The sequence below is a fragment of the Rhinatrema bivittatum genome, chromosome 3 (genome assembly GCF_901001135.1).
Source record: "Rhinatrema bivittatum chromosome 3, aRhiBiv1.1, whole genome shotgun sequence".
Classification (NCBI taxonomy): Eukaryota; Metazoa; Chordata; class Amphibia; order Gymnophiona; family Rhinatrematidae; genus Rhinatrema; species Rhinatrema bivittatum.
Window position 1 is genome coordinate 297,218,816 of NC_042617.1, and position 24,609 is coordinate 297,243,424.

Consider the following 24,609-nt stretch of genomic DNA (forward strand, 5'->3'; position numbering starts at 1 on the left):
TCATTTTCACCGTGGCTATGCGGCCCAGCCAAGATATAGGTAGTCTATGCCATTTATCCAAGCCAAAGAAGATTTTTTTTATAAGTGGCGGGTAATTGCTTCCGTAAAGATCCTTCGGGTGACTAGTTAGGTAGATGCCCAAATATTTAAGTTTTTGTGACGCCCAACGGAAGGGATGTAGGGGCCTTAAAAAGGTCACTGTATCAGCCGTACATGTGACGTTTAGTATCTCTGACTTCTCCCAGTTTACTTTGTAACCAGAAGCTTCACTAAAACATTTTATTTCCGATTCAATTTCTAAGAGGGAAACATGTGGTTTCCTAACTGTAAATATGATGTCATCAGCAAAGAGACACAGTTTGAACACCTGACCCCCCGCTCCTATACCGTGTATTCGCGGATTCTGCCTGATGGTAATGGCTAGAGGTTCTAAAAAGATGGCAAACAGGATGGGCGAGAGAGGACAACCCTGCCGGGTACCTCTCCCCACTTCAAAGCAATCAGAGTACCCCCCATTAATCTTAAGACAAGCTTTCGGTCGCTCATACAACTTAAGCAGCCATTCACAAAAATACGGACCAAATCCCATTTTCCGCAATACTCCAAATAAGAAAGGCCAATGGACCATATCGAACGCTTTTTCCGCATCCATAGAGAGAAAAAGCGCTTCTTCTTGGCGTTCATGAGCGATCCACAACAGATCAACCAGTTTCCTAATATTATCACCAGCCATTCTCCCCTGTATAAAACCGGCTTGATCTTGGTGGATGAGAGTAGTGATATAATTACTCAAGCGGCCTGCTAGTATTTTTGCCAATATCTTAAGGTCCAAATTTATCAAGGAAATGGGGCGATAGGAGCCACAGACCGGTTTGGGGAGCACTGTGATGCCTGCCATATTCGCCTGTGGTCCCAGGGAGGCACCTTGTCTAAGGGAGTTATAGACCTTTTGGAGCTGAGCTACTATGAGAGGCCCAAATTGCTTATAAAATTTTGCCATCAGGCCCCAGCGACTTTCCCACTTTTAAGTCTTGTATGCTATCTAAAATCTCAGCTACCGTGATTTCAGCATCCAGTGCAAACTGTGCATCAGGTGTAAGGCATGGCAACGTCATACCCCCCAAATAATCGTCCACGTTTTTCTGCGAGATGCTTGCATTAGGTGCATATAATTGGGAATAGAATTCCAGAAATCGTGTACGAATGTCTGTGTTCTTAGTGAGCATGCGGTCCCTGTCTGTCTTAATCTTCGCAATGTTATTCTGGAACTGCATATGTTTCAGCTTGGTGGCTAACTGCTTCCCCGCCTTATTGCCGCCTTCAAAAAAGGCCTGTTTTGCCAGAAACAACTGGTGCGTAACGTATTTGGTTTCTAACCGATTTAAGTCTTCTCTAGCTTTTGTGAGTTGTAACCACACCCTCCCATTCCCTGTGGCCTGGTGCCGTCTAGACAATAGCTGTATGCTATCCCGCAATTCCTGGGCAACTTTCGAGTCTCGCTTTTTAACATACGTGCCTCTCGCAATCAGCAGCCCCCTGAGATAGGCCTTGAAGGCATCCCACACGACGGGATCTGATACTTCCCCCCCTGCATTCTGTTGAAAGTAACTTTTAATGTGGTCGCTAAGGTTTTTAGTAAAATCTTCCTCCTGCAATAAAGATTCGTTGAGGCGCCAGAATCTCACCCCAGCATCATAGCCCTGTAAGGTCACCTCCATGACTACAGCTGCGTGATCTGACCACACAACCGGGTGAATATCTGGCTTTTGGACATGATTAAACAGTCCCTTGTCCGTGAGGAGGTAATCTATCCTGGTGTATGCCCGATGTGCCGCTGAATAAAAAGTATACACCCTGGATGTAGGATAGTGGCCCCTCCACACATCCACAAGCTGCCAGGCGTCCATTAAGGCTTGCAATTTGGCCCTATGTGTGCGGGGAGTAGAAACACAACCCTTGGAGGCATCGATCTGGGGTGAACGTACCACATTAAAATCGCCACCTAGGATCAAATATCCCCGACTGTGTGACTGAAGCAGAGATCCAAGTTGTTCAAAAAATAAACCCTGGGCCTTATTAGGTGCATATATGTTTACAAGAGTGTAATCCACCCCATCTATTGATATAATTAGTATCAGATATCTACCCATGGGGTCTCTGATACAACGCTGGCAGTCAAATACCACATGAGGGCCGAGTAATATTCCCACGCCTGCGTACTTAGCCTGCTTAGAGCTTGCAGCATAAAATTGGTGTGGATAAGCAGAAGATTTCATCAGCTTTTCATAGCGAGCCCGAAGATGGGTCTCCTGAATAAAAGCGACATCGGTTTTCAAGTATCCCAGTTCCCTAAACAGTAGGCGCCTCTTATAAGAAGTGTTTAGCCCCTTCACATTGACAGAGGAAATACGTATACTAGTCATGGTATCCTGTCCTTCTCTCCTGTCCCAGCTGCCCCGGAAAAGCATGTCTCCACCCCACCCACCCTCAGCCACAATGCTATCACACTACCGTGCCAACTGTCACTCAGGTAAAAGTCATGAACCACCGATAATGAGAGTAACCCCCAGCTACAACTGAACCATGCCCCCCCTCCCCCTTCCCCCCTCCCTCTCCCTTGAAGTGATCTACTCACACCTCCCAGTAGATCAAATTGATATTATACCAGTAGAGGAAGAAATTAACAAACTTTACTCCCTCTTCCCTTGGAAAAATCCAAAAAAGCAGTAACAAACAGCAATATCAAAACTTTAGCATTAAACGAATAAAGCGAACTGTGGTGAACATCCATGGCTTACGAGGTCACAGAGGCCATAGCTCCAGACCGAACTGAAGTAGAACATTGCAAGAACCAACTGCCCGGGGCAGAGGCTCACTTCTCAGGTATTGCCTGCCGCCTGCTTGGTGGTATCCGATTGCCTCTTCAGCCGGCTATTCCTGGAAGTAGCGCGCTGCCATTTTGGAGGCTGCCCTGGGAATGCAGGTTTCCGGATAGATACGTTAGCAGTGGTGGTAGGGGAAAATCCCTTATCTTTCAAAAGTCCAGTTGCTTCTGCCACCGTGTAGGCCTGCGATGTCTTCCCCTCACAAGTGTAAGTGAGACCAAAGGGATGCATCCAGCGATATTTGATATTCTCTTGGCGAAGAAATTGTGTGATTTCCTTGAACTCAAATCTGCTCTGTAGCGTAGCTTGTGAGAGGTCAGCAAACACCAAAATTTCCTGGCCCTCCCAGGACCATTTAATCTGTTTACGCGCTGCAGCAGCAATCCTCTCTTTTTGAGAATAATTGTGGAAACAGACTATTATGTCCCGCGGGGTATTTGTTCTGGGCGGGCGCAGTGCTCTATGAGCCCTGTCCAATTTTATTTCTTCAGCCCCTTGAGAAGTAGCCTGGCCATCCAATGATAACAGGTGGGAGCAAAAACGAACAATCAGCGGTTCACAATGGTTGTTGACAGTACTTTCTGTGAACCCGCGAAAACGGAGGTTCCCACGCCGAGCTCTATTTTCCAAGTCGGCCATCTTGGCCCTCATGGCCACGTTTTCCCCTTGCAGTTCCGTGCAGATTTCTTGGAGCTGTTTAGCCGTTTCTGCTTGCGCTTCAAGTCGACCTTCCTGGTCGTCGACCCTCCGGCCCATAGCGCTCATTTCTTCCTGAAAGTCGTCCATCATTTCTGTGATTTCTTTTTTATAGCTTTTCAAGTCCTGGCGTATGCTACAAAACCAGTCCCGAAAGTCGGATCTGGTGGGCGCTTCTTCAGATGCAACATTAAATTCATCCCCTTCTTCTTCCACGTGCTCTGGCATCGCCGCCATGCCCGCGGTCTGCGCCGGGCCCGCCGCCTCCGCTCCCCCCGCCTTCTGGTACGAGTAACACTGGAAATCTACAGATTTCCTCTTCGCTGCCATCACGATCGTTAACCACCAGTAAATGCTCTCGGTAGATATCTTTAATCCACTGTTTGCCCCGCTTAATGGAGCTTTCGTAAGCTTTTTATCCGGGAAGAAACAGGAGCTCGAGAGTTAAGCAGCCATTGCTTCGGCTGACGTCACTTCCTCCCTGATAATGCTTTTGATCAGGACCAGGAATTTTTTCATGAGGATCCTGATGTCCCAGGAGGGGATGATGGGGATTCTAACTCTTTTTTTCCTTAGATTTTGTCCTCATGCATAAAGCCTTTTTGGCTTCCAGGTCTCCGCAAGGTGGTGCTTTGCCGGAGAGACCTGCACAGGGACCGTCCCCCAAGGTAGCTAAGCGCACTGATGTGCCCCCATCTCTATGGGTCACAAAGTTAAAAGGCTCCTTGGCTCCAGGAGGAGCAGCCGCTCCGGAGGTTCTGGCATTGTGGCTACAGATACAGTGACCTCTCCTTTCCCCCCTGGCTGGTGCGGGATCGGAAGATGAGCAGGGGAAGCAGAACCCCTTGGATGGTGATGACCCTAAAGTGGTCCGTCTGTTTCAGCGGGAGGAATTGGAATCTCTCATTCCTTCAGTGCTTTCTGAGCTTGGAGTGGAGCTCCCACTGCATGCTCCGCTGCAGGACTCTGTGGACTCAGTCCTGGCGGGATTGAGGATGCCAACCCAAGCTTTTCCTTTCCATCCCATACTTCAGCAGCTGATGACTAGGGAATGGAACGCTCCAGATGCTGGTTTGCGGGTTGGTCGGGCCATGGATAAGCTGTATCCGTTACTAGATGAGTCTCTGGAGCTCCTGCGGTCCCCTAAGGTTGACGCTTCAGTTTCGGCTGTTGTCAAGCGGACCACTATTCCAGCTGCAGATTCGGCGGCTCTCAAAGATCTTCAGGATCGCAAGCTGGAAGTCCTGCTTAAGCGCATCTTTGAGTTGTCTGCTCTAGGTATCCATGCGGCGGTGTGTGGCAGTTACATGTGTGTGAGCCTGCGCTGGGTCCAGCAATTGCTGACGTCTAGAGATCTTACTCCGGGAGAGTCAGAACAGGCAAAACATTTGGAAGCTGCAGTAGCTTATGGAGCGGACGCACTATATGACCTGCTCCGCACTTCCTCTTGCACCATGTTGTCGGCAAGGTGGCTTTTGTGACTCCGAAACTGGTCAGCGGATGTCTCATCCAAGGCTCAACTTGGGGCTGTTCCGTTTAAAGGTGGTTTTTTATTTGGTGGTGATTTGGAGCAGTTGATAAAATCCCTGGGGAAGAGCAAAGTTCACAATTTACCAGAGGACAGGCCAAAACCCTCCAGAGGATTTCCATCATTCCACTCTCATTTTCAAGGACAACATAGGTTTCAGCAGAACAGGCTGCAAGCGGCCGGGCAGCGACAACCGTTGGCCAGAAATTAAGCCGGTCACTCAAGCGAGTTCAACAAAAAGTTCATTACTTTTGCAAGATGGCAGCGATTACAGCAGCGCTGCACAAAACATCAACTCTTTTCCAGGCCACATGGACACCTTTCATGGAATGGGAAAAAAACATTGGATAATTAGATACGTTTGGTACCAGGGCATTGATTCATCATCTTAGTAGAGTCAGCTTTGTAAATTTTGCATTACACATAGTAGCACACCAGGTGTGGTGTCTTCTACTTTACTGTCTCACGTGAACTCATGGAAGAGGGGGGAAAGGGGAATAGGGTATACTGTTTGTAAAAGTTGAAAGCTTTTGTATTTTTTGCAATGTTGGTGTTCTGTATATTTTCGTTGTTTGATTAGCCTTCAACTTAATAAAAATAAAGAAGCAATAGCTTTGGCTTACATCTGAGAGGGCCGGCCATTGCCGGAGGGATTGCGAGCACATTCCACTAGGGCGCAGGTGACCTCATGGTGGTGTGTCAACTGCTTTCTCCGCAGGCGTTCTGTCGAGTGGCGACGTGGTCTTCTCTTCACACTTTTACAAAATATTGTTGCTTAGATGAGCGGACTCCAGAGGAAGTGATGTTTGGGAGGAGAGTATTGCCTGCGGATCTTTTGGGTTCCCGCCCAGAATAGAGGGGCTTGGATACATCCCACTCATCTGTACTGATCTGGGCTACAAACAGGAAAAACAAATTTGGTTCTTACCTGCTAATTTTCATTCCTGAAAAGTATCACAGATCAGTCCAGTGACCCGTCTGCATCTGATAAAATACTTCCTCATTTCTGGATATGGCTAAATTGATTGAGCTGGCATTTGATATAATCAGAGTAATGAAAACTGTACATAATTTGGTATACATTTGTGTTAAATCAAGGGGGCTCCAACTTTCTCTGTTCGCCCAAGGTTTATTGTGGTTTGTTAGGGTAGACATCTTGACTTGGGTACCGGTCAATACTGAGGGACTGCCAGTGGCACTGAGGTAGCAGTGCCTAAGTTTTTTTGTTCTCTGCCTCCATCTGCTGGTAAGGATGGATAAATCCACTCATCTGGATTGATCCATGATACTTAAGGAATGAAAATTAGCAGGTAAGAACCAATTTTCCTATCTTTAATCTTTGCATAACTGGTTGCAGTTCCTAATGCTTGTTGCCAATATTTAGCCAAGGGTTCTAACTACTTTTACAAAACTTATACCACCGGGAAACTGAGTTTCTCCCCTCTCCTATAAACTCCATTTCATCAGAAAGCTTCATGTCTTATAAAATCTGAGATTCATGAAGGTCAAAGAAAGGACATAATAGCATACCTGCAGAAAATCATAGAATTACTTTGTGGTAGAGAAAATGATTGCCTAAGCTGCTCATAACTGTACAAAGATACGTTTATCCATCTATGAAATACTGAAGGTAGTACCCTTCTTTCTAGCCCTGGTGGGAATCAATGGTAAGAGTAGTAATTGAGTAAAATCCATCAGTCCAGAGTTTACGAATGCTTCGCCACGTATTAATCATTGGTTAGAGTAGAACATTCCTTCTACCCACAGTTGGAAGATCCGCATCAACCATATGGAGTAAGCTTAGCAGGGAATATAGCTCCACTGTATCATGTAACAGATTTGGGTGTGTATATTTAAATTTTTCCATCATTTAATTCTCCTATAAATCATAATTGACAAGCCATATTGTACTATCTGAAATGGGGAACATCCACCCCTCCCAACTCTCTACCCTTCATCAACTTTTAATAACTAATCCTAGGTCTGCCACCCCTCCATAAGAACTGAGTGAGCATTGATTTTAACAGCGCCAAGTCTTTTCAGATGATACCTAACTGGCTACCTTGTAGTCTATATAATAGTTTCAGGAGAAGAATCATTTTGAAAAGGGTTTCTACCCAGGAAAGACACTGGCAGCTCATGCCACCACCTTCAGTTGCTCCTGAAAGGCCCTCAGGTCCTTAAAATTCAGTTCATATAAAGTGTTTAAATCTGATGGTATCCATACCCCCAAATATTAAATGCAGTGTGGCATAGCCTCAAATTTTTCAAAATTGATCTTTAAACCTGCAAAGGTTTCAAAGGCGGCAAATATCTGCAGAACATAAGGGATATCATGTATCGCATCTGCCAAGAGCAGCAAGATGTCTTCTGCAAACATATGTGATATAACAGTGGTCAGCCCTGGTGCATACCACCCTTCAGGTCAAATAGGGAAGACATACATTACTCCATTTGTAACTTGCCTGGCTCTGGGATTATGATATAAGTTGAATCCATGATACAAACCGTCTATGGAATCCCCACTTTGCCAATACCCAAAACATGTAACCCCAAATTACCTTGATGATAAACTTTTTCTGCTTCTAAGCACAGGAGAAGGCTTTTTTTTTTTTCCCCTGTCTAGAAGGCATATGTACCAAAATAGTTAATAGTTTGCAGACATTGGTAACTCCATATCTGCCATTCACAAATGCAGTTTGATCTTGTGCTACCAAGTCTGGAATGACTTTACTTAATCGGGCAACCAGTATAGAGGCTAATAACTTGGCATCTAAATTCTAAAGAGAAATTAGGCGGTACGAGGAAGGAACTCTCCCGATCTCTTTCCTTTTTGGGAAGGACTACAGTTGCTGCTTGGGTAATCTCTAGAGAGTAGAATCCATGATGTAATGCATAAACCTGTTTCAACGTCTTTGAGAGAGAATTTTGAAATCTTTATAAAATTCAGGACCTAGCCTATCCACTCCCGGAGACTTTCCTAACTTTAATTTAGTCATAGCTGATCTGAATGCACCTATCTTGGATTCAGAAATATTTTGGGCTAATTGGTTGCACAGTATCTTGTGGCAAATTTAGATCTTTGAAAAACTGATTCCTGTTTTCTTCATTCACTTCCTTCTTATCATATAGAGTTGCATGATAAGATTTAAAGAGCTGTAAAATCTCTGTGTTATTAGTTAGTTTCCCTTGAGCATTGCATAAACCCATAATAAAGACCTTGTGGTGTGTATCTTTGATCAGGCGCTCTAACATCTTGCCCGCCTTGTTACCATATTTATAGAATTGAAATTTGTAATGCTTCATGGCATGAAGTGCTCTCAAATGCAATAATTTATTTGAGGCCCGTGGTCTCATCTAATCTCAGTTTGTGCTCAGGTAAGAGTGGTGGCATGTCTCTTTTGCTTACTTAAAAAAACAAATTTGTGGAGAGGTGTAAAATTTCTGCATCTCTCTGCCTCAGCTTCCTAGCCACATACACCATTAGTCCCCTCTCAGTACAGCCCTTCTGGCCTCCCAAAGTAAAGTGGGCTGAAAATTAGACTTATCATTGAAGCCGAACTACTCTGTCCACTTACCTCTCAAGCAAGTACAAAAGTCGGTATCCTTCATAAGGTCCGAGCTCATCCTCCGCCCACTGCTGTTTTGAGCAGCACTTCCCACCTTAAATGAAAGAGAAGCCAGGGCATGATCTGAAAGCGTTAAAGCCCCCAAGGGCGCAGAAGCTACTCTGGGGAAATTAAAATGTCAGAAAGTAAAGTAGAATTGATCCTTGAATAACTTTGGTGAGGATTAGAAAATGTATAATCTTTTGTGCATGGGTGAAGCACTCTCCAAATATCAAGTAAACCCAATTCTTTTAACACCAAACTAATCCCTTTGGGTTTTTAGATGGTGCATCAGTGCGTGGAGGTTGGCAATCCTCCTTGCTATCTACTACCAGTCACCAGTTTATATTCAGAGATTAATCGAGTGTAGAACTCATGAGAATATACATTGGGAGCAGAAATGTTTCCCATTAAGTATTTCTCCTCATACAAAGTTTCCAACATAAACACAAATCTCTCTGTATCATCCTTTAGAATCATTTCTAATGTGAATGGTATGCTTTTGTGTATCAGGACTGCCACACCCCTCTGTCTGCGAGTATAGGAAGCAAAACCACAGATCCCCACCCAATCCTTTTTCAGTTTTACATGCTCCTCATCAGTTAGGAGCGTTTCCTGCAAAAAGGCTATGTGAACACTTGCCTTTTTCAGGAAGATAAGAAGTTTAGTATGTTTTATAGGTGAAATTGTCATCTACATTTAAGGTAGCTACATTGATACTACTCATTGAGCATTTAGGGCACCTTGGCCCCCATGATCAACAGCATAAGAGAACGGAGTATAGTATTAGTCCCCATACCCCCCCACCCCAGCCAAGATATAGGCAACCCTATATGGCATTAGTAAAATCTTCAGGTACATGAAAAACTATTAGTCCTAATCTGCTTTTCCTCTGTACCCAGTCATTCGATCGCTCTCTACTGCCCACTACATATGCACACCATTCATTCACAAAAATCCACATACACAATCCCCAAAATCAAAACAACATATGTCAAACCATCGGAACTTTGCCCCAAAGGGCCTAAACTCTCTCACTGTGCTTTTCTGCATGTGGTGTAATTTGCAACCAGAAACGTTCACCTATGGGAGTATCCACCCATAATATTAAAGGTAGCATAATTAGGTTCCCTGTACGTACCCGGATGAGTCCACACTCCTGAGGTTTTCCTCCCTTCCAGCAGATGGAGACAGTTTTGTGCCACCTGCAGCTCCTCAGTATTTCTTTGCCTTCAGCAGATGGAGGTGGTGCAAAACCTGCGGTTCTGAACCCAAGACAAGCGAAGGCAGCTTTTCAGTGGATTCTGTCCTCCCAGGGGGTTGGCAGGTCCTGGTGGGACCATCCCCCCTGGTTGTAGGTTCAAGGACGAGCAGGGGTTGGAAACCCCAAAATTTGTTCATCAGGGTGCTGGTGGTGACAGCTGGTGGTCCAGCTCCCTTCCCTTCAGCAAGGGTTTTGAGCAGCCTTTGTCGATTCTTCAGGTAAGATTCTTTGGAATTCTGCCTTGTTTTCTGCCTTGTGCCTTCTTAGTAAAGTTTAAAAAAAAAAAAAAAAGAAGCTGCTTTCCTGGCTGCCGGCCCGATTGATTTTCTCAGCAGGAAGTAGTGAGTTGGTCTTATCTCAGATTTTATTTTTCTGCTTCTGTTCTCTGCGCTCTCCCGTCCCGGCCCGCAGTCCACGTCTGCTGTACCATGCCTCATGCGAGCCGTTGCTCACATTGCGGTGAACGCTCCCTGAGCCTCACACAGGCCGGCCAATGTCCCCACTGCTTTCCGGGGGGGGGGGGGTGATCTTTGGGGGACGCGGCAGCGCGGGCCCGCATGGTTTCCGGTTGTCTCCTCGGAGGAGTCTGATCATGGAGATGATCCTCGAGATTCCTCTTCCCTCAGATGGCCCAGATCAGGGGGATGAGCCCGCTCAACTTCCTTCTGTGGAAGGGGATGACCCCCCAAGGTGGTTCGCTTGTTTCAACGTGAGGAATTGGCTCCTCTGATCCTGCACGTCCTAGCGGAGTTAGAGATTGCAGATCCGCTAGTGGAGCCGAGCCAGGACCTGGTCATGGTGGGCTTACGGGTCCAGCCAAAACTTTTCTCTTTCATGAGATGGTGAAGCAGTTGATGGTCTGGAAGTGGGATACTCCTGAGACAGGGCTCAAGGTCAACAGGGCGATGGACAAGCTGTATCCCTTGCCTGAAGATACTCTGAAGATACTCTGGAACTGTTGAAAATCCCTGAGGTGGCCGCGTCCATCTCAGCAGTCACACAGTGCACCACCATATCCATGGCAAGTGCAGCGCCTCTGAAAGATCTGCAGGATCGGAAGCTGGAAATGTACCTTAAGTAAACTTTTGAGGTCTCTGCTCTGAGCATTCAAGTGGTGGTCTGCAGCAGTTTTATGCTCCATACAAGCTTTAGATGGGTGCAGCAGTTGCAAAGAGCCAGGGATCTCGAGCCCCAGTAGGCAAAGCTTGCAGAAAATTTTAGAGGCTGTGGTGGCTTATGGTGTGAACGCCTTGTACGATCTTATTCGTACTTCTTCCAGAACAATGGGGTCGGCAGCTCGGCTCAGAGGCTCTTGTGGCTGCACAACTGGGCAGTGGTCATTTTGTTGAAGGCCAAGCTCAGAGCGCTCCCTTTTCAAAGGCAAGCTCCTTTTTGGGGAGGACCTGGAACAGATAAGGTGCACAAGATCCCTGAGTTCAAGCCTAAAGGGCCGATAGGATTTTTCCTCTGTTCACTCTCGTTTTCGTGGTCAAAGGCGGTTCCATCAGAGCAGAGCTCCGAGCGCAGGCCAAAGACAGGCCTCGGGGAGGTCTCAGTCTTGGTCCTAATCCTTTTGAGGGTGCAGAGCAAACCATGATAACTACAGCCAAGGAGCTATTGGAGCTAAATCCTCTCAATGAGGCATGGTCGATCCACTCCTCTGTTCCAGTTATCGGGGGTCGGCTGGCTCTCTTTTACCAGGAGTGGGTCAAGATCACATCTGACCAGTGGGTTCTAAGCATGATCAAGCGAGGCTAAGCATTAGAATTTGCTCAGCTGCTCAGAAACCTGTACATGGTATCTCCCTGTGTTTCTCCAGAGAAGAAGCTTGTTTAGCAGACTATCCAGAGGCTGAAGACCCTGGGGGCCATTATTCCCATCCCCCAGGAGGAACAAGGCATGGGACGTTATTCCATTTATTTCATCATTGCAAAGAAGGACGGCTCTTTGTCCAATCTTGACTTTAAAAAAAAAAAAAAAGGTAAACGGGGCTCTAAAATTGCCCCTTTTCCACATGGAGACTCTTTGGTCTGTCATAGGAGTGGTGCATACGAGAGTTTGTGATGTCGCTGGCCCTCACAGAGGCGTATCTCATTTCAGGATTTGTCAGGACCATCAGAGATACCTCAGATTCATGATCCTCTGGCTGCATTTCCAGTTTTGTGTTCTCCCGTTCGGTCTTGCCACCGCCCTGAGGACTTTCATCAAGGGGATGGTATGCTGATCCACCCCTACCTGGATGACTGGCTCATCCGTGCAAAGTCCCAAGGAACTCTGCAAGTGGGCGGTGGCGATGATTCTACACCGCCTGAGATCCCTGGGCTGGGTTGTCAACCTAGCCAAGAGCCATCTTTCTCCTTCTCAGGTTCTGGGGTTCTTGGGTGCACATTTAGATACCCATGTGGGCAAGGTCTTCCTCTCACAGGAACGGATTCTCAAGTTGCATGCGCAGGTTCAAAGTCTCTTATGAACACGAGTGCCCAGGGTCTGGTATTACTTACAGATTCTTGGTTCCATGACATAGACCTTAGATCTGGTCCCGTTGGCATTGCGCATATGAGACCTTTACAGAGTGCGCTACTGTCCTGCTGGAGCCCGCTGTTACAACAGTTTCATCTCCCACTTACGGAGGTCACCAGGTCCAGTCTTTCGTTGTGGCTTGGTCAGGACCATCTGGAATGTGGGGTGGACCTCGAGATACCACAGTGGTGATGACAGATGCAAGTCTCCCCGGTTGAGGAGGCTGTATGTCAGGCTCAGTCAGTACAGGGCCAGTGATCAGCAGAGGAGGAGACTTGGTTGATCAGTCGCCTAGTGACAAGAGTGGTGTGGTTGACTGTGGAGAAATTTCTTCCCCTTCTGTGCAATTGGCCAGTCAGAGTCCTATCCAACAATGCGACGACTGTAGCCTATATCAACAGGCAGGGGGGAACCAAGAGTCTGCCTGTAGCCTTGGAAACAGAGATGCTGGATGGAGCAACATCTGTCACTGTTAGTGGCGTCTCACTTAGCGGGTGGTCTGTCAATGTGCAAGCAGATTTTCTCAGCCGCCAGCTATTAGACCCTGGAGAGTGAGATCTGTTTGACAGTGCCATGGACCTGATCTCTAGCAGGTGGGACAAGACTCACATGGATCTGATGGCATCTCAAATGAATGCCAAGGCACCCCATTTCTTCAGTCGCTGAAGAGAACACGGAGTAGAAGGGGTCGATGTTCTACTTTATGTATTTCCTCCATAGCCTCTGGGCAAGGTCGTCAGGAGGATAGAGGTTCACCCAGGGCCAGTGATACTTGTAGCGCCGGAGTGGCCGCAGCAGCCTTGGTTTGTGGATCTAGTCAACCTAGCAAGGGACAGGCCCCTGAGGTTGGGTCATCTGCCAAATCTTCAGCAGCAGGGCCCTATATTTTTCGATCAAGCAGATCACTTCTGTCTAACGACCTGGCTTTTGAAAGGAGGCAGTTAAGGAAAAAGGGCTACCCAGAGGCGGTTATTTCTACTCTGCTACGAGCTCATAAGACCTGTACTTCCTTGGCATATGTGCAGGTTTGGAGGATCTTCAAGTCTTGGTGTACGGCACAGGTGCTTGATCCTCGCCACGCTTTGGTCACAGCAATTCTTTCCTTCTTACAAGGTGGCCTCGAGAAGGGTTTATCCTTTAATTCCCTATGGGTCCAGGTCTCGACCTTAGGATGTTTGAGGGGCAAGATTCATGGTTCCGCTTTGGCTGCTAATCTGGGCATGGTGCGTTTTTCTCCGAGGAGTGAAACATTTGCGACCCTTGTTGCGTCAGGTGTGCCCTTCCTGGAGTCTCAATTTGTCTGATCATCTTTGTTTTATGGAGCGGTGTAAAGTAGGGCCACAAGGTCTCCAAAGCCACTATAGCGCATTGGTTGAAAGAAGCCATTGGTTGTGCATACTTATGTTGCGATCGCCCAGTCCCGGAGGGGTTAAGGGCTCATTCTACCCGTTCTCAAGCAGCTTCCTGGGTGGAATGCCAACTGGCTTCGCCGCAAGAGATCTGCAGAGCGGCTACTTGGAAGTCTTTACATACTTTTGCCAGACACCATTTGGACATCAGGTTCCAGAAGTGTTCTTCGAGTGGGACTCTCAGTCTCACTCCAGTTAGGGAAGCTTAGGTACATCCCAGGAGTCTGGACTGATCCGGGTACGTACAGGGAAAGGAAAATTGGTTCTTACCTGCTAATTTTCGTTCCTGTTGTACCACATATCAGTCCAGCAAACCCACCTGCTGGGGAGGTTTGGGATTTTTCTTAGAGAGTCCGCTTGATCTGTGTTACATCTGATAATTTCCTGAAGAATGGCATAGGTTCTCAATAATTCTGTTAAGATGTTCTTTCTAAAATGTTTTCTCCTGACCCTCTGCTCGTTCGGGGGCACATAGATTTAATTAAAAAAAAAAAAGTTTGTTTTTGGTCAGTGAATTCTCTCCTTGGGTACTGTGAAATACTGAGGAGCTGCAGGTGGCACACCGGGTTATAAGGCAGTGCCTGTGAAACTTTCTCTGTTTCTATCTGCTGGAAGGGGAGGCAAAACCCAGGAGTCTGGACTGATCCGTGGTACTACAGGAACGAAAATTAGCAGGTAAGAACCAATTTTCTATACTTCTTGTGAATAAACACAATAGCTGTCAACAAGCAGCAATGAATAAAAACTTCAACCAACAATGAAATTATAGATCAATGAAAATGTTAGATATAGTAAAACCATTCAGTTCAAGCGTAATCCCCCAAAATGCAAAGGATGAGATCATCATATGTCGGGAACTCTGTATTGCTAGATCTTCTGCTGCTTAAAAAAAAAAAATCGATGCCATGTTGCAAGGCGTGTCCCCAAGTTCTAGAAGTGTCCACCAAGTCAAAGTGGACTCCAGAATACTGCAACAGTTCCCTCCGCTCGCAATTTGGTGGATGCCAAGGACATGAATATAAAGAGCAGATCCACCATCTCTCAGAAGAGTCTTTCACTTCAGTCGCCTGATACAGATTATCAATAAAACAGCACTGAAATCTAAAAGTCAAGCAGGGAACCCAAGGTGTCAGATTTTAACCTGCCCAATTTAGATGGATAATAGATGGTCTTAGATCATTTCATTTCACCCATGCCCAAAAGATTAAGTACAGGCTCACCTCCGAAGTCAAGTCTCTCTAGCTGATCAAGGCAGACTGCATAGCGTTACACCTTTTGGTTTAGTGGCAAAGGTAAGAGATTTGCTCTCATGAAATACTTTCATCTTAGCAGGAAAAAGCAAGTTGAACCTCATGTTCTGCTGACGACGTTCAGAGCACGCTATAGAGAAGGCCTTCCATTGGGCTGTGACTTTTTCACAGAGTAATCATTAGAGTAGAAGTCGATGCCCTTTATACTTCATTCTTTGTTGCTGTCAGAAAGCTCTAAGAATTCGAACCAGCCCAATTAAGAAGCCTCACCATTACTGGCCTAGGTCTCCCATCATCCTCTCTGCGTATTCCCACACAATGGGTGCGTTCACATATGAAGGCAGGAGATGATACACTTAGGCCCAGAGTGTCTGGCAGCCAGTACTTGAAAATACCTGCCAATTCCACATCTTTGACTGATTCAGATAGCCCAATCAGCTGTAGATTATTGCTCCAACCTTTTCCTGGTTGTCTATGCAGTTAGGCAATTGTGCTGCATCTTTGATAAAATTCACCATTTGCTGTTCCAACCAGCTCATGCTTTCTTCCTGTGCTGCTGTTCTTTATTCAGTTTCATTCAAATGCTGTGTATGGGCATCAAATTTCTCTTGAATCTCATCCTTCTCAGATTGCAATTTACTTAATCTGTCCTCCAAAGCCGCTGAGACCTCCTTGGAAATATTCACTGTTTCATCCACAGACACCATAGCGATCTTTCTTTTTGCTAGCTGCTTCAGGTGTGGACCAGGCAGCCATTTTGTGGTTATCTTGATTGGCCCTCTTTCGAGTTGTTCAGGTCTGTATTACGCTCATTCCTTCCCTCCTGGGGATCATAAATCTGTTCATATGCGTAGACAATGAGATCAGTTTCAGTAGGCAATTTAGTTTGAAGTATGCTTGCTAAATATCAGTTTTTAGAGGAATCCTGGAGCATCTCCTGCTCACGTCCAGCCAGGCATAGAGCACACTAGAAGTCCTGGACTTCCATCTTAATTAGTCAATCATCCATCGAACATTTTTTTTTCCCAGTCCTCATTCACATCAAGGTGAACAAACCCTGCACAATTTGGACTGCAAGAGAGTCTTAGCCTTCTGTCTAGAGTGGACTGAAGCTTATAGTCCACCCATCTTTTTGTTTCCTTTGATCAGATTAAGCTGGGGATCGCCATTGCCAAACAGATGCTATCCAATTTGCAAATGGATTGCATCTCCTTCTGTTATGCCCAGGTAGGTTTGCATCTTGCAGGTGATCAAGGTTCATTCTGTCTGAGCCATGGCAATGTCGATGCCCCACCGACGAGCAGTCTCTATGGAGGAGATCTGCAAGGCTGCGACATGGGTGACTTATTCACATCACATTGCTGTTTGGTCAGGAATGACTGACACGACAGCTTTGGCCAGTCTGTCCTCCAGAATTTGAAGTTTAGAACCCAACTCTGTTCCCAGCTAGAGCCTGTTGTTTTTGTTCAGTTGGGTCTCCTATATATAAAAAAAAAGGCTTGTTGGCAACAAAAATATAGTTGTTGGTGCTAGTTGGCACTGGTGGTTGTCTCCATTTTTTTGTTGGGGGGGGACTGCCTATAGCTAACAATTTACCCATATGTGAGGACTGCCATTCTGTTTTTCCTCTGAGAATGCAGAGTTGCTTACCTGTAACCGGTGTTCTCAGAGGACAGCAGGATGTCTGTCCTCATGAGACCCGACCATCTCCCCGTGAAGCTGGGTCACCACTTTGTGGGGGTTTTGTTTTTTTAATTCAGTGTTATAAGACTGAGGGGACCCTGCATGAATGTGTGGCGAAATGCATGCCCGGGTACATTCAGAGAAATTCAGTCAAAGTTCTAGAAACTTGACACAAGTTTTTCATGCTGGGCTCCATCGAATGATGTCGCCCATGTGTGAGGACTTGACCTCCTGCTGTCCTCTGAGATCACCTGTTACAGGTAAGCAACTCTTTGTCTCCCCAAAGGGACAAATAAAAATAAAGTGCATGTAAGTTACTGCTATTAAAAAACTTCTTTCAGTCATGTTCCTGTTCTTTTCCTGGAAATAAATGTTTTGAGAGACGGATCACAAACCGTCTCTCACCTGCAGTGGTGTTGACTGTGAAGCATGTGATTTGTCAGTTTTGCTTGTATGGACCTGTGTGCAAGGACGGTAGCCATGTGTGACAACTGCCAGGATTTCTTACTTGGGGAATTTCCAAAGCAATAAAAACTCAAATTCCCAATTAAACTACTCTGAGTAAATAATCTGTGTGAACACATTTTTACAGCATTGCTTAGTAAACCTGTTTTAATGTACACAGATGGGTGTTCCAGTGACAGGGGGTGGGGGGGGGGGGGGTGGGAAGGGGAGGCCTCAGCATAGCTGTTGCAGAGATGGACCCTAGCTGATGTCATTTGGCAGCTGCTCGTAAGGTGCTCTCTTTTCTCTCTTTCTCACTGCACCTAGAAATGTACATCTTGCTCTTCTACTTGCTTTTCTCTCCTGACCAGGTGACCTAGCCAGGGAAGGACTAGATGTCTTACCACTCCTCACTTCACTCTTTTCTCGCTCCTTTTCTCTGTGCCAGGTTGCAGTGGGGAAATTTCATCCTTTGCATGTAAGTTTTTTGATCTGTGCTTTTTGCCTGTACAGCTGTAAATATCTCTTATTTCTTCTTTCTAGTATTCTGATGGCTTTCCTTTCTATGAGGCAACTCATGTGTCTTGTCTCCTGTCACTCTTAGGGTTGCCAACTTTTCCATGGACCATAATTGGACACCCCACTAAACTTCATGTTTTGGGAGGGAGGGGGAAGGTTACAGACTACTGCGAGTTGTAGATCCAATCATTACTTGGCTTTCAAGAACCCCTCTCAATATACTTTGTTTTATAAAATATTATTTCAACTATGCTCATAAACACATCAATGGCAGCCTCTCTCACAACTAAAGCCTTTCTAATATACTCTCACCTCCATACTTCCCCATAAACACACATCCTGTCTTATACACACACACGCACACACTCCCAAACACACAACTTCCTCTCATATACCACATTCCCAAACACACAGCCTCCTTTCAGACACAGACGGTTCACGCTCCCTTTTCTTAAAACCTTCCCAATCTTTCATCTGTCTCCTTTATGCCACCTGTCTCTCTCTGCCCTCCCCCTCCTCTGTGCTGCCCTCCTGTCTCTAGTTCCCACCCTCTCCATGCTTGTCTTTCTCTCCCTCCTTCTCTCCTGTCTCCCTCTCCTCCCCAGTGCCTTCCTCTTTGTCTCCCTTGTCTCTTCTTTCCCTTACCCCATCTGTCTCCCACCTTCCTTTATGCTCCCCGTTGTCTCCCCTTCTCTGTGACCTTCCTTCCATACCCCCCTCTGTCTTTCCTCCCTTGCTTACCCATGTGTCTATCTTTGTTTCCCTCACTTTTTCTGTGTCCCTTCTCTCTCTCCCCATTCTCTACTCTGTGACTTTCTCCACCCCCTCCTCTGTGACTGTGTCCCATGGCTGGCTCACTGCAGCCCCTCTCTCAGGTCTTGGCCCAACACTTAGTGAGGGAGGGGCAGGAACCCAGAGGGCAGAGATCTGTGGAGTGCTGAGAACCAAGAGCTGTGCTGTGCTGTGCCCCGCCTCCCCTCTCCATCCCATCCAATCACAACACAGGAACAGAGGCAAGAGGGCGGGGACACAGCACAGCCATCAGCTCTTTCCCTGTAACCAGGAAGCTGTGGGGAAAGAGGAGCCTCTTGCAAAAAACGGATTTTCAGTGTCTGGTCAGTACTTCTGACCGGATACTGTTCAGTCCAGCTGAAAACCTGGCTGTCCAGTCCAAAACTGGGCAGTTGGCAACCCTATTCTCCCCCCCCCCCCCCCCATCATATTCTTTCTTTTCCTTTTAATTTGTATTTCTCCAATCAGATTACATCACTTCTATCAATCTTTCTTTATTGCTTTCTCTGATGGGTCTTTTAATTATTCTTGCTTTGATAAAGTGTGTAAACTTGCAACAAATCAGACTTTTTGCTTTTTGTTAATATGGCGTTTCCCAGATCAACCACAAAAACGAGGCCCAGTGTGTACCTACTTAATAAAGGCAATCAGGAGAACAAAAATATTAAAGAATGAATTTTAGTATTAGAGGTAGGGTGTTATCAAGCCAAGTGTAGATGTAAGACCTTAAACATGGAGGTTGCCTGGACGACTCGATCATCCACGTAAGGTGCCATATGTTTTGAGCTGCAAAACTGCAGGTAAACAGTGCTTTAAAAATATATTGCTGTTTTGCAGCTCAAAGACAATATGGCACCTTGTGTGGATGATTGAGTCGTCCGGGTAACCTCCATGTTTAAGGTCTTACATCTACATCCGGTTTGACACCCTACTTCTAATACTAAAATTCTTTAAAATTCATTCTTTAATATTTTTGATCTCCTGATCGCCTTTAAGTAGGTTCACACTGTGCCTCATTTATGCGGTTGTATTTCATTTGGAGACAGTTTCTGAAGGTTTATTGATTTTAAGTTTCCCAGATCAACACATATTCCTGCAACCTATTTGCTCATCTCCCCATGGTGCCCTGGTAAAATTAATGAAGAGAATTCTACCAAAAAAAGTGAATGCTAGGTACTTGTGCCACTGGTTTTAGGAATGTGCGCTATCGCCTCTAGTTGCATCATTCAGCTATTCCAACAGGGTGGTGTTTCTCTGCCAGTCTGGCTTTCAGGATATCCCAAATGAATATGCATGAGTTCTACACAGTACTGTTGCCATTGTATGAACATATAGCACATGAATATTCATTAGTGAGATCCTGAAATCCATGCGGGCTTGGAAGAACCTAAGGGCAGCTGTGAGGACCATTGTCCTAGCAATCAACATTTGAAGTGACAGCATTGGAATTCACAATGTGAAAATTTCAGGCTTGATTGACGCAATAAACATATAATCTATTGCAGTCAAGAAGTCTTAAGACTGCAACTAGTATTAATCATTTATATAACGCTGCTGGGAGTATGCACTGCTGTAAAGATACACACAAGATAGTACGCTCCATAGAGCAGAGACATCTTAGTCAAGACACAAATAGGCTTCTGGGTAAAAGTAACAAAGCCCCTAGTGTTTTTAAGTGGGATTATTTAATTGAGTAAAGCTGCAAGAAATCAGGTCTGTGCCTGTGTGGGGCAGAAAGGTGGGCCTTGAAGACAAATTTGCACTTCAAAACCAGTTTTTTTTTTTAAGTACTATGCCAATTCAGATAAAGTATATACAGACCAACTTTTTGCAAATTTAGAGAAAATGTGACCATCACCAAGAAATTAAAACGCAAGTTAAGCCAGCTATTAATCGGCAATTTTATTTAGGTTAATTCTTCAGGCTGTTTTCTCAATGAGCAAAGAAGTTGACAAGTTTTTAAAAACTTATTTCAAAAGCTTGGTCCCAGAGCTACCCACACGCTGCAACCATAAATAACACCCAAGACTATTTCCTGTACATTCTCAGATCATTGCAGACCAGTAGGTTGTGTATCCCTGCCAGCAGATGGAGTCAGAGGCAAAACTTTGGACACTACTACATAAGAGAGAGTGCCACCTGCAGTCCCTCAGTATCTCTCTGACTCCAGCAGATGGTAGAGATGCAAACCTGCAGTCTAGGATTTAGATTAAAAAAAAAATAATAATAATACAGGAATCGTTAGATTAGTTAAGCTAGTATAGTGTGTTTGCTTCCTGAGGTGTTAGGCATTGTCGCAGGCCATCCTTCCAGTGGAGCCGGGTGGTTGGATACCCCGGATTGCGTTTTGCCCATGTTCTGCCGGCGGGCCAGACATCCAGAGACTTCTGGTTCACTCTGCCTCCGAAGCAATTCCCCCATTCCTCTGGCCCTGCTGTTCTGCGAGATTTGGTAACGTTAAAGTTAAAAAGGCTGCTTTTTTTTTTTTATCTCCTCCGGAGTTGGCCAGGGCGGTGGAGACTGTGTCCTGAAGCCTGATGCGGGGCAGAGCAGGCTGTGAGGAGGTGGGCGCTTCTCAACTGAGGGGGGAGGTTTTCCTCGCCCCCCCACCCCAGGGTATGTCCTTTTCGGGCCTTCCCACGGTGTGGGAGGCGCAGTTGGGGCCAGAAGTGTGTTGTGGGAGCCTTGGTTCGCCGGCAGGGGACCGTTTGAGGATTCTTGTGCGGTAGGCACCGGAGATATTTTTCTTTGCCGCGTGGCTGAGCGGTTCGTCACATGGCGCTGAAATTCAAGATGGCCGCCAGCCACGCAGCAGGGGACCAGCTGGATTTGCATTCTCTCTATCCTGCGTTTCTGGCCAGGAGGGGGGTGCTCCAGTCGGCAGGGGCTGCGTTTTGGCTGGACCTTCGATTCCTGATGCAGTGGTTTCAGATCTGCAAGGGAGGGTTTCCCCTCCCCAGTGGAGCTAGGTCATGCAGCCAGAGAAGATGGGCAGCATGGGTCCCGTGGTGGAGGAGCAGGTTGACCTCTCTCCCGAGTTTGTTCTCCTGCATCAGGCATTTCTGGCCAATCAGAGGACCGGAGTGAAGAAAATCACGGAGCAATCTGGAGACCCCATGGGCAGGGGTCCCAAGCAGGCCTCTCAGGGTCTGCCTGAGCTCCTTCAGCAGCTTGGGGCTCCATCACCCCGGGGAGACAGCGGTGGTTGTTCAACAGGGGATCCCTCAGACCCTCTGGGGATGGATATGGGTCCTGACCCCGCCCCCTACCTGGGAGACCCCGCCATGGATGAACCAGCCCTAGATGAGTTCTCAGTTCTGGATGGGGATGATCCTCGGGTGATACGGCTGTTCAAGATGGAGGAACTACGCTCCTTGATTCCCCAAGTGCTGGAGGAATTAGGGGTCAAGGTCTCCCTGGAGGAGTCTAATTAGTGAGGGTGTCAACCCGGTACTCGACGGTCTTAGAGGACCGATGACTGCCTTTCCTCTGCCCAAGAAGATCAGGAAGTTAGTGACCCAGGAGTGGGATTCCCCGGACACCGGTTTGAAGGTGGGCAGAGCAATGGCGAAGCTTTATCCCATGAATCTTGAGACATTGGACCTCCTGAATGTACCGCGAGTGGACGCCGCTGTTTCGGCAGTCACTAAGAAGACAATTCTGGTGGCTGGGGCAGCGGTGTTGAAGGACACGCAAGACCGCAAACTGGAGATTCAGTTGAAGCAGTTGTTTGAGGTCTCGCGTGGCTGCGCGTGGTGGTATGTGCCAGCATGATGCAACGGGCCTGTCGGTGTTTGGGTCCAGAAGATCTCAAAGGTGACATCTGGCGGCCCGACTGGAGGCAGGTGTGTAGCGTATGTGGACGATGCTCTGTATGACTTGGTACGGACTTCGGCACGTGCTATGGTTTCCTCCGCTGCGTACCGCAGGCTTTTGTGGTTGCGGAACTGGTCGGCAGACTTGTCCTCCAAGGTGCAGCCTTGTAATCTCCCCTTTAAGGGGAAAGCTCCTCTTTGGGGAAGATTTGGACAAGTTGGTGAAGCTATTGGGGGAGACTAAAGGCAATCGGTTGCCAGAGGATAGGAAACCTAGTAGGGAAGGTGTTCCCGTCCCAAGCTCGTTTTCGGGATTCTCGGAGGTTTCGCTCTGATAACCTGGTTCCAAGCAGGGTTCCAGTCAACAGCAGTCCTTTTGTAGAGGCCGTCGGACTTCCAGAGAGGGGCACCAGCCAGGGCTCAGGCAGTAGTAAACCTGTGCAATGAGGCCAGGGGCCCCCCACTCCCCTGGAGAAGCAGGAGGAGGCAGATTATCCAACTTCTACGAGGAGTGGGAGAGGATTACCTCGGACCATTGGGTCTTGGAGGTGGTCAAGTACAGTTACGCTCTAGATTTCTTGTATCCGATTCGGGACGCCTTTGTGGAGTCTCATGTGGTTTCGCATGGCAGGCGAGAGGCTGTGTGGACAACCCTTCAGAGGCTTCTCGACTTAAATGCCATTTGCCCGGTATCTCCTGCGGAACAGGGTCAGGGTCGGTACTCTACTTCCTGGTCCCAAAAAAGGAAGGCTCCTTTCGACCTATCTTTGACTTGCAGAAGGTGAATCGGTGCTTGCAGGTGCCCAGGTTTCGTATGGAAACGCTCCGCTTGGTAGTTGCAGCAGTGCGCAAAGGGGAGTTTCTAGCGTCGCTGCATCTGACGGAGGCATATCTGCACATCCCGATCCGGCAGGACCATCAAAGATTCCTAAGGTTTAAGGTGCTGGGATGACATTTTCAGTTTCGTGCTCGCTTGTGTGTTGGCCACGGCACCTCGCACATAGTGGTGGCAGCGGCTCTGCGCAAAAAAAGGGATCTTGGTACATCTGTATTTGGACGATTGGCTCATCCGGACCAAGTCTCTTCAGAGGGTAATGAGCACGTTGAGGTCTCTCAGTTGGGTCACCAACCTGCAGAAGAGCCAGCTAGTGCCCATGCAATGCCTGGTGTACCTAGGAGCGCTGTTCGACATGCAGGAGGGCAAGGTCTTCCCAGCTTCGGACCGACTTTGAAATTGCAGGCCCAGGTGAAAGGGCTGCTTAAGTGAAGTGTACCAGCAGTCTGGGATTATCTCTAAGTCCTGGGCTCCATGGCATCCACTTTGGAGTTGGTTCCCTGGGCATTCGTGCACATAAGACCTTTGCAGCATGCACTGTTGTCCAGGTGGCCGGATTTACGCGCGCAGGGCATTTAAAATCTGCCCCAGTGGGTACAAAGTGATTTACAGATAACATTGATAATTCAAAGTACAAGTTATTTATTAAAACCAACAACATAGGTTTATTTTATGTTATACTAGCCCAGACAAGGTTATTTCAAGAGGAAAAAATGCTTCTGAAAAGAAATGAGTGTTTAATGCTTTTTTGAAAGCTTTTAAACAAGCTATTGAGCAGAACTGGTCTGGTAGGGCATTCCAGTTGGATGGTCTAGCTATTGAGAACATGCTCTCTGACAGTGCAGTGGTGTACAAACCTCAGGGATGGGACTTCAAGGAGGTTTTTACTAGATCTTAGGGGGGCGTACTGGCCGATATACATGTAAGATGACATTAAACCAAGGTATTGTTTTGCCTGTGCAGCAAGGTTAGAACCTTGAATTGGATGCTCCACTTGACGGGTAACCAGTGTAGGGGGGAAAAAAAAGTGTAATACGGTCATGTAACCTGGCACCGGTCAGCAGTTGAGTGGTGGCATTTGGAACAAGTTGCAAGGCTCTAATAGAGGTTGCTGGTAAACCTAAGTAATAGTGTGTTACAGTAATCGATTTTGGTCAGATCAAGGGCTTGTAAGATACTGAGAAAATCCTGTGGTTGTAGAAGAGGTTGAAGCCGTGGAGCATTCACAATTGGAAAAAGGAAGTTTGACGACATTTTCAATATGTGGTTTCATAGATAAGTTTGTGTCAATGATAACGTCCAGGTTTCTAGCATGACCTTTGAATATTTCCTTAGGGGAATGCCTTGGGTGGGGGAGGGTT

The 24,609-nt window shown here is 46.7% G+C and overlaps 1 protein-coding gene across 2 annotated transcripts in view; it reads left to right on the forward strand.

Annotated features, from left to right (window-relative positions):
- Nucleotides 1–24,609, forward strand: part of CERS5 (ceramide synthase 5) — a 98,052-nt gene that overhangs the window by 59,241 nt on the left and 14,202 nt on the right. The window contains exon 10 of one of the 2 annotated variants that reach the window (XR_003855559.1): nt 17,659–17,765. The exons of the other annotated variant lie outside the window; for it this stretch is intronic. The gene's annotated coding sequence lies outside the window, so the exon portion shown is untranslated. The remainder of the gene's footprint in view (nt 1–17,658; nt 17,766–24,609) is intronic. 2 annotated transcript variants of the gene reach the window in all.